The following is a 4,632-nucleotide window of genomic DNA, read 5'->3' as shown; positions in this document are numbered from 1 at the left end:
TGCTACCGGTGGCCGTGTATATTAGCGAGACGTTTTGATCATGGAACGTGGGCGTGGTGCCCTGGTTTTATAGGGTGGCACGGCAGCGAAGCGGACTAGAATATTCCAGCCCGGCCGCAAACAGACTTTGTGTAAAATCGTTCTTATCCAATCGCAAGTTATCCAAGGATAACAGTGTTTTCTTAGAAATAAAATAAAATCTGTTTTCCAGCTCGTACAAAGTTAAATTCTGTTGCATAGAAGAAACCTAGACGTTGTAGATCTAAATCTAAATTCTAGATCATGCCCGGCGTAAACTACTCCTTTAGGACAGTTATGAAAACCCTTTCAAATCAAATATCTACAAGTTTTCGAAAAAAGATTATTTTTTTTTTTAAAACTTTCAAGTGCGATGACAAATTTATGATTACATCAAATATTTTTTTTCTCTCCAAAATGTCATAATCATAAAAAACTAAAGAGATATCACAACCAATATCCAACACTCCAACTCGCGTATAAGAAACGTAGTATAAATCTACTGGCTTAACGAGGAGCAAAATCTTCGTTAACTTAATGTGACGGCAGTATTTGGCGTAGGAGAATGAAGGACAACCGAACACATGTAAAGCTTCTCTACAGCTATGAAAACGAGCAGTTGAAGGTCATGTCCTGCTTCAGTATCTTCTTTGGCGCTGCAAATGGTGGCAATCAGGCACCAAAATTATCTCTTCAGAAACCTCGTGAATGATCTCTTCATAAACCAAACGCTGCTTCGGATACAACAGCTTCCATCGCCATTTTGGTGTGATGCTTAATTATGATACATGGTTTATTTAAATTTGATGTTTTTAGTAGCTGGTATTCTTTACAATTCATAATATTTGTTGAATGATGCTTACCCCATATGATATATGTTTAATCTTTGTGGATTGTTCTGGGATCCGATTGGTGACCCATACCCATATGAGTATAGGTATAGGGACAAATTCATACCCACAAGTGAATATAGGCGACCTAACAGAATTATTTTTTCGTGTGTTTGGGTATAGGATAGTAATAATCGGTGGGTATTTTATATTTACCCATTGTCGTCTCTATTTTTTAAACAAACTAGGCAAGAGAGCTGTCGATTATATGAATATAGAAGTGGGTTGGACCGGACAGAACAACAAATAACAGGCGGTTAGATTGGGACATCAACATCATACAACTCAACTCGTCGGTTGGATTGGGACATCAACAGGACACAACACGCACCACCGACATAGAGTGCTTAAACAACACAGGCAGCGGCAACCCCAAACACAAAGCCCTTCCAGAGTCATCGTTACCAAGCTCAACACAAGGTATGAGCCGCTCCGACTTTGCTAGACGGGCTGCATATTGCCAAAAGAAACACGACCACGCCTACACCAAAACCTGGCACAGAAGAAGGAAGATAGTGACGCGCCATCGTGCCAAGCCTCGACACACCCACACTCGATGCAGCTCTGATTCTTCATCAACAATCTTGATTCAACACCCACCTCTGGTTATTTGCCCGACCTCCAAAACAGTCTAGACCATGAGGAAGGGGGCTCACCTCATATCATCATTGTCGAGCCACATTCCTTAACGTGGCAGCTTCGACTTCACATTGCAAAAAACACTATGTGTCCACCCTTAAACTAGACGCCGAGAAGTGAAAGCATGAACCGAAAATAACGTTGAGGCCAAGACGAACTGAAAGACTGAGCAATGTGACGCCCTCAACAGGGGGAAGTGGCGAAAACAAGACGTCACCGTCGCCGATGCTTTCGATCAAGATGCCCTCCAGCACATTGAAAGGCCAGGACCCCAGATCAAAGCAAGCAGCCTCCGTCGTTGCCACCGTTCTAGCCACCACGTAAACCCCTCCAGAGGGGCACAATACGCCGGCTGCCGCAAAGCTGTGTCGGCTGCCATCCTCTCCGGCTCGGCATTGCCGTGTGCGTCAGCTGCCGCCGAGCGCAGCGCCGATGCCATCTCTATTTAAGACTACTGGAAAAGCATTACTTCCACATAATGCTTGGGAGATTTTGCTTTGTCTAATTACAATCTCCATCTCTTTCTAGGAATCACAAGAATGTTGCTGGCTTACTCTGTAATTGCTTCGAAATCCTGACTCACCATATATTGCAGTCGAAGTTTTCTAAACTAATTAATATTTCAGTTATTAACTGTCAATCATGGCTATATATTTTATTTGATGAAGCTATGTGCATAACTTCATCAACTCAGTCACCACTTCCTGACATTCTTTTAATCAAAAAAAATTAGCCCTTATAAACTGTATCCATATTTGTTATGCTTGAAAATAAAATATGTAAGGACTTGCATTCTACCTCGGGAAGACATCTGCATGTTCATTCGTTCTTCTTTCTAGCAAACAGAGATATGTATTTGCTTTGTTGACAAGCAAAATTACCAGGTCCCGTTATGTTACATTGTTTCTGTGCTGTCATAAGTACTGCAGGCAGCAAATTCTGATCGATCGATTGATTGACCAAGTTAACTAATGTTGTCTAACAGTATCTTGTAGCAAAATGGTTCAGATGCCTATATCTATACTGAACCATTTACTTGAATGCTTGAGAGTATAAAAACACATGATCAAATGCAGATCAGTCTCCAATCAAGAACTTATAAAAGCAATTCGTACAAATTAGCAGCTGGATACTGCATGCATGGCTACATCGCAAAAACTAAAACCTATCCACTAGAAAAGCAGTACTAGCTAGGAAACTAGGTGAGGTCTACGATGGTTCCGGCGTGCGCGAGCACATCGACGTTCCTGAAGAAGCGATCCATCATTAGCAGGAGGACGTCGGTGGTGAGCAGGCTGTCGGAGCCGGCGCAGTGCGCGCGGCCGGCGGCGCGCTTGACGCCGAGCGCGGTGGCCACCTGCTCCAGCCCCCGCGCAAGGCGCAGCATCTGGCGAGGTGCTTCACGTCGAACACACTGTGTCCGAACAGCCGACGGACCAGGGCGAGGAAGCCGTCCAGCGTGTCCGGCAGCGGCTGGCTGCCGGTGAGCGCCTTGGCGAGGTACCCGAAGTCGTACGAGCCCGAGAAGGCGGTCCAGCTGAGCCACCCGCAGGCGAGGCCGCTGCGGCGGAACCCGGCGGCGAAGTCTTCGGGGTCGATGCCGAACTCGTTCAGCAGGGCGAAGTCCATCCCCTGCTCGCGGAGCATGGCGATGGAGGCCGGCGCGTGCGGGTGAAGCGCGGGGTCGAAGCCCCGGATGTTGAACTGCCACGCGATGGGGAACCGGCCGGCGGGGCCCGACAGCGCGATCCCGACCTGCAGCAGCTTGAGGTCGTCTACGTTCCGCTTCACCAGCTCGTAGCTCTCCCGCGGGCCGCGCATGTACCGCGGCATGTCCGAGTCGTGTACCGCGCCGGGGAACTCGGTGTCCAAGCAAACGCAGGGGTAGCGCGGCAGCACCGCCGATAGGTTGGAGAGCTCTTCGTCGAAGTTGCTGGCCCAAACGTCGCGCACGGCGGCGTTCATCGACGCGCCGATGGACGTGAAGACCAGGGGTGGCGCCATGACGTAACGGGGACGGCTGCATGGCGGTGGCGGCACGTGGATGAGTTCCGACTTGGAGTACATCGGCATTGCTTCAGGTGGCTGTGCCTTGTCGAGACGTTTTGATCTTGGAACGTGGGCGTGGTGCCCTGGTTTTATAGGTAGGGGCGTTCGGACATCACGGGCGTTCGGACATGGGCGAAGCGGACCACCTTTCGTCAAAGTTTGCAACAGATTTTATCTACAGTAACAGAACAGGCGGTGCAAGGTAGATATATATACTTTTATGGCGGTGCAAGGTAGGGTTTGCAACAGATTTTATCTACGGTAACAGAACAGGCGCCCAGGTTGGTTTTCTTCCGTTCCTATCACATCGGACTCAGAGCACAGAACAGGCGCCTTGTCAAAAGTTTGCAACAGTGGCGGAGATTTGATAGAAATCATGTGAGGCTAAACAAAATCGGTAGATAAGAAAACAGATGTAATATTGCATATAGAAATTAGTGATTGTACCATAAAAATTAGAATCTGAATGTGCACCCTTCATTTTGAATATTTTTATTATACACATCAACTTATTTTTTAATACTGAATCTACAACTATTTCATCCAGATTATATACTCTTTCAATATTTAATTGTTATAAAATTCTTGTTATGCAATGGTTGACCGAAGCAGGCTAAGAGTGGGTTGTTTTAGACTCTCTCCATAAATAGGCTATAACATTTTGTACCCTAAATTTTAGGTGGATTCTCGTCTTACACGTCCAACTGTGTCCTCTAAATCTAGGGGGCGTTGTTGAATCCTCATATATAGAGTTTCTCTCTCCTCTGTCTATTTAATACTTTAAACAATATATCTAGCAAAACTAAAATATGTATAATATATTTAAGAGTATAACGAATACATACGTACAAAAAAAGTAAAATATGTCTCCAATATAGGTATTTTCGCATGAAAGACGCTGCAGGAGAGGAATAAGAGACTGAGAAGATAATCTTCATAGGAGAATGTAAAGGATGGATATAGAGAATGAATATAAAGAACGTTGCTGAAAATAGTGTTACGAGACTCTGGATTTGGACTGTACGCCAGGACGGTG

At 45.7% G+C, this 4,632-nt stretch overlaps 1 pseudogene; it reads right to left on the bottom strand.

The window, feature by feature from the left end:
* Positions 1 to 2,669: 2,669 nt before the first annotated feature.
* On the bottom strand, positions 2,670 to 3,622 carry LOC103639803 (probable CCR4-associated factor 1 homolog 11; annotated as a pseudogene).
* Positions 3,623 to 4,632: the final 1,010 nt, after the last annotated feature.

Source organism: Zea mays, chromosome 9, assembly GCF_902167145.1.
Source record: "Zea mays cultivar B73 chromosome 9, Zm-B73-REFERENCE-NAM-5.0, whole genome shotgun sequence".
Classification (NCBI taxonomy): Eukaryota; Viridiplantae; Streptophyta; class Magnoliopsida; order Poales; family Poaceae; genus Zea; species Zea mays.
The sequence above is the reverse complement of the archived record's forward strand: the minus strand, read 5'-3'. Positions and strand labels throughout refer to the sequence as shown.